Raw genomic sequence first — 7,474 nt, forward strand, 5'->3', positions numbered from 1 at the left:
CAGTAGCCAAAGTGGGAGAAATTATACAGCAAAATGGGAGGTGGGAAGGACTGTTACTAAAAGGAAAAGTCAAGGATTTGGGGAAGGCAAAACAGCAGCTTTACATAGAATTACCACGTAACTCAGTGATTCCACACCTAGGAGATATAAAAACATACATCCACACAAAAACTTTTACCTGAATATTTCTAGCAGTGTTATTCATAATAACCATAAAGTGGGAAGCCTAAATGTCCATTGACTAATAAGTATATATTCATCCAATGGAATATTATTCAGCTATAAAAAGAAATGAATCGCTGTGCACTGGGCAGTCCCCACAGGTTTGTCTCTTGCTTCAACAGTGTTTGGACGGAACAGACCCAGGGTCGCCCCTTGCTCCCCCCTCCAACTACCCTCCAACCTTTTTTCCAGTCACAACCTTCGGAATCAGCCACTCAGCTATCCTCGGCCTCCAGGCCCAGCCAACACCATTTTTTGAGCTTAGTTCCTTATTATCAATTAAGCATGAGCTCCCAGATTCGTCAGAATTATTCCGCCCAGGTGGAGGCCGCCATCAATCGCCTGGTCAACATGCATCTGTGGGCCTCCTATACCTCCCTCTCTCTGGGCTTCGATTTTGACCACGACGATGTGGCTTTGGAGGGCGTGGGCCACATTTTCCTTGAAATGGCTGAGAAGCACGGGGCCACCCAGCGTCTTTTGAAAATGCAAACCCAGCGCCACGGCAGTGCCCTCTTCCAGGACGTGCAGAAACCATCTCAAGATGAGTGGGGCAAAACCCAGGATGCTAGGGAAGCCACCATGCTCATGGAGAAGAGCCTGAACCAGGTTCTTTTGGATCTACATGCCCTGCACTCTGCCCGGCAGACCCCCAGCTCTCCCCCTGGAGAGCGGCTTCCTGGAGGAGAAGGTGAAACTCATCAAGAAGATGGCGACCACCTGACCAACCTCTGCAGGCTGGCTGGTCCCCAGGCTGGGCTGGGCGAGTATCTCTTCCAAAGGCTCACCTCAAGCATGTCTAGGAACCTCTGAAGCCCACGGCCTTTGAGGATTCCCTCTGGTGTCAGGGCTTCTGCCCAAAGCCTCTCTCTGCAGCCACCAGGCAGCTTTTTAACCACCCTGGGGCCCTCTCCCAAGACGTGGACCAAATGGAAACAATAAAGCTTTTTGCAGCAAAAAGAAAAAAAAAAAAAAAAGAAATGGAGTAGTGATGCATGCAACATGATTAACCTTGAAAACATGCTAAGTGAAAGAAGACAATCGCAAAAGACCATATATTGTATGATTCCATTTATATGAAAAGTCCAGGATAGGCAAATCCATAGAGACAGAAAGTAGGTTAGGTAGATTAGTGATTACTGGGCACGGGGAAGGAGGGATGATGGGGATTGCCTGGTAGTGGATACTGATTTCTTTTAGGGGGAAAAATTGTTTTATAATTATAATGTGGTGATGGTTGCACAACCCTGTGACTAAACTAAAAACATTGAATAATATATTTTAATTATATGAAATGTGAATTAATCTCAATAAAACTATTTATAAAGAAGCAGCAGCTTTTCCATAACAATATTGTTATTGCAATAACGAAATCTGTTCTAATTAACTTTTTTGTTTTTACTTGTTGATAAAGTAGGTAGAAGCTACTGGAGCAGATCTTAAGAGATAGGAAAGGAAGTCACTGGTCAGTCATGAAACATAAATTTCTCCTTTGGAACAGGGCATTGTTTTATGTTAGGAACAACTACCACCAGTGTGTTCCTTAGTTAGCTTTGTAAGTTATCAAACAAGTATGGATTATTCTGTCAGTCCCTTACAAATGTGTCAACCAAACTAAAACAGGACCTGTCCAGAATGAAACTCACATGAGGCAACATGGAATACTCTAGAGGATGCAGGCTAAGAAGTAGGAAATCTGAATTATCTCCATTGATAAGCCATTGACACATACTTGGTAAAAGACTGTAGGGAAGTTCCTGCCCTTCTCCAGGCTTCAGTCTCCTGACATGGAAAAAGAGAGAGATGGAATAGGTTAGTAATTCCCAAAGACCGGTTTCTCATTAAGGGCTGTGATTTAATATTTCCTCAAAACAAATCAATGTAAACAAAAAGTGAACCAATGTAAAGAAAATTCTAGGCAAATAGTATGGATATTGTAGAGATATGGCAAAAACATGTATTAGTGTAAGAATTACTGAAGTTTGGCAAATGCTACATGATACCTTTTGCTGTAATCTGGTTACGTGCAACAGAGGTGGGAGAATCCATTATTTTGTAAAGCTGGATTTTACCCCATTTATTTGATAAAAAGTTTCTAAATAAGAATGATATTAGTAAATAATTATCATTTGTTAAGTTTTATTATGTGCCAGTCCTGACAAATAAAGGGAAAGTTCAGGAAGATGTTATGATCAGCCTAAAGTTTAGGTGAGTGGGGAAGGCTTCCCCAAAACTGAGGCTGGAAGGATGATAAGATTTAGTAAGGTGAAGGGCTAGGGAGCTTTTTGTAGGTGCAAGGGCATCGGTGAAGGTCTACGGTTGAAACTGAACATGTAGTTCATCGGGGGAGCTAATCTATCCCACGTGGTTGGAACATAAAGAATGAGGGGGAGAGAATTCGATCAGCCACCAGCACTTACTGAGCACACACCTCACTTCCCACAGTGTGCTAGGTGCTTTGCTTATTTCATTCAAGCCACAAAAAACTCTCTGGGGTAAGCATTTTTACTCCATTTTACAGATGGGGACTGAGGCTTAAAGTTAAAATACCTTGCTTGTGGCTGCAGAGCCAGTAAGAGGGAAAGCCTGGATTTGAACACAATCACATTGCTTCCAGAGCTGGTAGGCTAAGCCACTACACACTGCACACTGGTCACCTCAGCTTCTCCAGAGCATTGCCGTCCCTCAGATTTTCCTTGGTCCTAGCTAGACGACAGACTGATTGAGTCATAGACTCCTTGCTCTGTGAACCTGGTTAGGAAGCCTATTGTTAAAGTAAGTAAGACACTTGGAAAGCATAGCCAAAGCTATTAAAATTCTATAAGCCAGCTTTCTCCAAGATTTTGCACTTGGGAATGAATGTCAAAAGGACTTGTTAGGAAATCATATCGTTTAGAACTTCCATATAATTTCTTTCTCGTTAACACAGAGATGAGAAAGGTAAAAATAAGTGTTTTGTTTTTTCTGGGGAAAACTGTAAGTCTTTATTTGGGACAATGATTGAAAAATAATTGGTCAGTTTTTGCCTCCACACTATGATTTGGTACAGAAAGGGCAAAAGTCACTCTTCACTACATGTATAAGAGGCTTGCTTAAAGTTGTGTAGTTTCTCAGGGTTCAGTGTGTGTTCCCCATAATAGAATAAATCTCTAATAACAACACACAGCACTCCTCCCATTGTTGATGTTCAAGTTCTTATTCCACACCTCCAACTGTATTGTTATTGAACAAAGGCTGAAGAGGGAAACACAGAGCGAGAATTTCTATGCTACCCATTCCAACTTCAACAGAGGGAACAAGTGACCCAAACACTTTAATTCCAGCCCAAACTTTGAAAGAAAGCACTTTCGTTAATGTTTGAGTTCATTATCTTACCATTGGACCTAAATGTAAGGCCAGACACTCTCATATTCTTAGAGGAAAATATAGACAGAACTCTCTATGACATAAATCACAGCAAGATCATTTTTGACCCTCCTAGAGAAATGGAAATAAAACAAAATAAACAAATGTGACCTAATGAAACTTAAAAGCTTTTGCACAGCAAAGGATACCATAGACAAGACCAACAGACAACCCTCAGAATGGGAGAAAATAGTTGCAAATGAAGCAACTGACAAAGGATTAGTCTCCAAAATTTATAAGCAACACATGCAGCTCAATAACAAGAAAACAAACAACCCAATCCAAAAATGGGCAGAAGACCTAAATAGACATTTCTCCAAAGAAGATATACAGATTGCCAACAAACACATGAAAGAATGCTCAACATCATTAATCATTAGAGAAATGCAAATCAAAACTACAATGAGATATCATCTCACACCAGTCAGAATGAACATCATCAAAAAATCTAGAAACAATAAATGCTGGAGAGGGTGTGGAGAAAAGGGAACACTCTTGCACTGTTGGTGGGAATGTAAATTGATACAGCCACTATGGAGAACAGTATGGAGGTTCCTTAAAAAACTAAAAATAGAACTACCATACGACCCAGCAATCCCACTACTGTGCATATACCTTGAGAAAACCATAATTCAAAAAGAGTCATGTACCAAAATATTCATTGCAGCTCTATTTACAATAGGCAGGACATGGAAGCAACCTAAGTGTCCATCAACAGATGAATGGATAAAGATGTGGTACATATATACAATGGAATATTACTCAGCCATAAAAAGAAATGAAACTGAGTTATTTGTAGTGAGGTGGATAGACCTGGAGTCTGTCATACAGAGTGAAGTAAGTCAGAAGGAGAAAAACAAATACCGTATGCTAACACATATATATGGAATCTAAGGAAAAAAATGTCATGAAGAGACTAGGGGTAGGATGGGAATAAAACACAGACCTACTAGAGCATGGACTTGAGGATATGGGGAGGGGAAGGGTAAGCTGTGATGAAGTGAGAGAGTGGCATGGACATATATATACTACCAAACGTAGGGTGGATAGCTAGTGGGAAGCAGCCACATGGCACAGGGAGATCAGCTCAGTGGTTTGTGACCACCTAGAGGGGTGGGATATGGAGGGTGTGAGGGAGGGAGACGCAAGAGGGAAGAGATATGGGAACGTGTGTATATGTATAACTGATTCACTTTGTTGTAAAGCAGAAACTAGCACACCATTGTAAAGCAATTATACTCCAATAAAGATGTTAAAAAATAAAATAATAAATAAATAAATAAATAAAATAAACCCACTGCACCACCAAAAAAAAAAAAAAAAAAAAAAAACAAAACCAAAAATAAAATAAAGGCAATGTTTACCCATGATGGCTAAGGATTGGACCTATATTTTGGATAAAATTGTCATTCTTTTGGCCTATTCCTAAGAGGCATTTTTAAATGGAGTCATAACAGCTAAGATTCCCTATTGTATTCTTTTAAATAAAATGCTCATTGGAAAGGAGAAACGTTCGGGAAGTTAGAAGATTAAAAAAACTAAAAGGTTTTTCTTTTTTCTAATGTGATCACTTTGATGGCTTCAATGGTCCAAGAAAGATGACTTGTACATTTCAAAGATTTCACACCATTCTTTCTGTTCTTCATTTCTCTGTGTTTGCACCATAACTAAAAGTCAGTCAAGTGTATGTCCTGGTTAGGAGTCTGCAAAGATGATTTAGGATGACCAACTGGCCCTGTTTGCCCAGCATTGAGGAGTTTCCTGGGATGCAGGATGTTCAGTTCTAAGATCAGAACATGCCTGAAAAAATCAGAATGAGGTTGGTCACACAAAGATGGTATTTTTTTGGCCTAGTTAGAGGTCTCTGTTTAAACAAACCAGAGAGGACACTCATCCCTTGTCTACTGAGTCACAGTCTCCTGTGAGCCCAATCACTTATTATTTTTAAAAGCTTCCCAGGTTGTTCTGATAACCAGCCAGGTTTGGGAGTTTCTGAGATGCTGCAAGTAATTCCTAAGTAGAATCCTTTCTATCGGTCTCAAATGGAAAATGCAATCGATATAACATTTCCTTTTTCTAATTTTTGTAATATCTTTGAAGTTGAGCTGTGTTTAAAAACAAAAACAAACAGCTTCCATGAGAAGAGGGATGGCTATAATCCTAACATTTCACAAGGTGCATGCTCTTGTGAAGATTGACTTTTGTCCAAGACCCCAGGGACTGAAACATCAGCTACCTATGTGGTTTTGAGAAAGCTGAGGGTTACATTTGGCCTCAATGATCTTCCATTCCCTCTGGTCTCTCATCCTTCATGGAGGGAGAGAGATGGGAAATGGAACTCTGGACAATTTCTGCTACTCTCAGACTCCTCAAATAAGATGCTGACTTCCCCCACTTTTGACTTCAGGTTCTTAATTCGTCTTAAAGCTTCAGTTCACAGCTTTACATTATAATATAATCTGTGTTTATTACAAAATATTTGGAAAATATAGAAAAATAAAAGAAGAAAAATGATCCAACCGTCTTCTCTCCAATTCAAACAACCTTAATATTCTGATGTATTTCTTTTCTGCATTATTCCTTTGTATTGCTTTTGTATTATAACTGTCATACTCTATTTGCATACTACATTATATTGCTTTTTAAGTAACTGAACATGCTCCTATATCATAACATACCATAAATAGTACATTTGATGGCTACATTACATTTAAAGAGGATGGGCACAATTCAATTTATCAGGCTCTTGGCTAACTTTCCAGAGCAATGTCTTTAACATAATCTACCAAATACTTGAAGACCATTATGAGACACAAATCCCAAAAACATAATCTGGAGAAGAATCACTATCCTGATGGTTCACCTACAACTAAGTCTTTCCTTTAGGTTAAGAACAGGTCATTTCTCAGGAATATTTCTTTATTTTGGTACTTTGTTGGGGTTGTTTTTCATTTAGATAATAGAATAGCGTCAGATAAAATTTTAAAAAGAAAAAATCACCCATAATTCCACTGCTCTACCAAAGCCACTCAAAGGTATATAGACACATAGATTCTTATACAGCTATCATCATACAATGCATGCAGTTCTGTGTTCCTCTTTTGCACTTACTATTACACTATAGTCATTGTGCAATGTTATTACATAGCCCTTACAATTATCACTTTTTAAATGGTTGTGTAATCATCTGCAAGTTATTGTCTTTGGCAACACATTTCTTTTGGTTTAAGAACAGGTAACAATTATACGAAATAACTGAGGAAGAAAAAAATTACTTTAAAAAAATTATTTGAGCACATTCTAAAGCAGTGATTTTCAGATTCTGATCCTTGGTATATACCCCAAAGATTACCATGGAATAGGAGTTGAGGAGAAATCTGGGATGACCCAGTCTTCATTCTAGCAAAACATTTCTCCTTTGTTTTCTTTTGAAAATATGCTCTTAATCAAAAATAAAGAAAGGAAGAGAAAAATGTATAAAATTAAATGATGCAACTTTTATGGTAGAATCTGTCATTAATTAGCAGTGTGACCTTGGGCAAGTTACACACATGCCTGAGTTTCCTTGCCTATAAAATGAGGATACTAATTACTAATTTTACCAAACTCACTGGGTTGTGATAAAGATGAAATATATGTGTGATATATATCGATTGCTTAGAACAGTGTCGGGCCCTAACTATTGTATCTGTTTTTATGAAATAAATAAAATAAAATACGGGAGAAAACAGCACCAGGCCAACAAATCTAGAGAACGTTCATGTGAAATTTAAAGCAAGAAATAGAACATTCGGACAGTGATAGATCTATGGATGGTAGTGATAGTCCCCAAATAGGAAAAAACTTA

General features: G+C 38.6%; 1 pseudogene; it reads left to right on the forward strand.

Annotated features, from left to right (window-relative positions):
• Nucleotides 1-507: 507 nt before the first annotated feature.
• Nucleotides 508-1,035, forward strand: LOC131755740 (ferritin light chain pseudogene; annotated as a pseudogene).
• Nucleotides 1,036-7,474: the final 6,439 nt, after the last annotated feature.

Source organism: Kogia breviceps, chromosome 4 (assembly GCF_026419965.1).
Source record: "Kogia breviceps isolate mKogBre1 chromosome 4, mKogBre1 haplotype 1, whole genome shotgun sequence".
NCBI classification, from domain to species: domain Eukaryota; kingdom Metazoa; phylum Chordata; class Mammalia; order Artiodactyla; family Physeteridae; genus Kogia; species Kogia breviceps.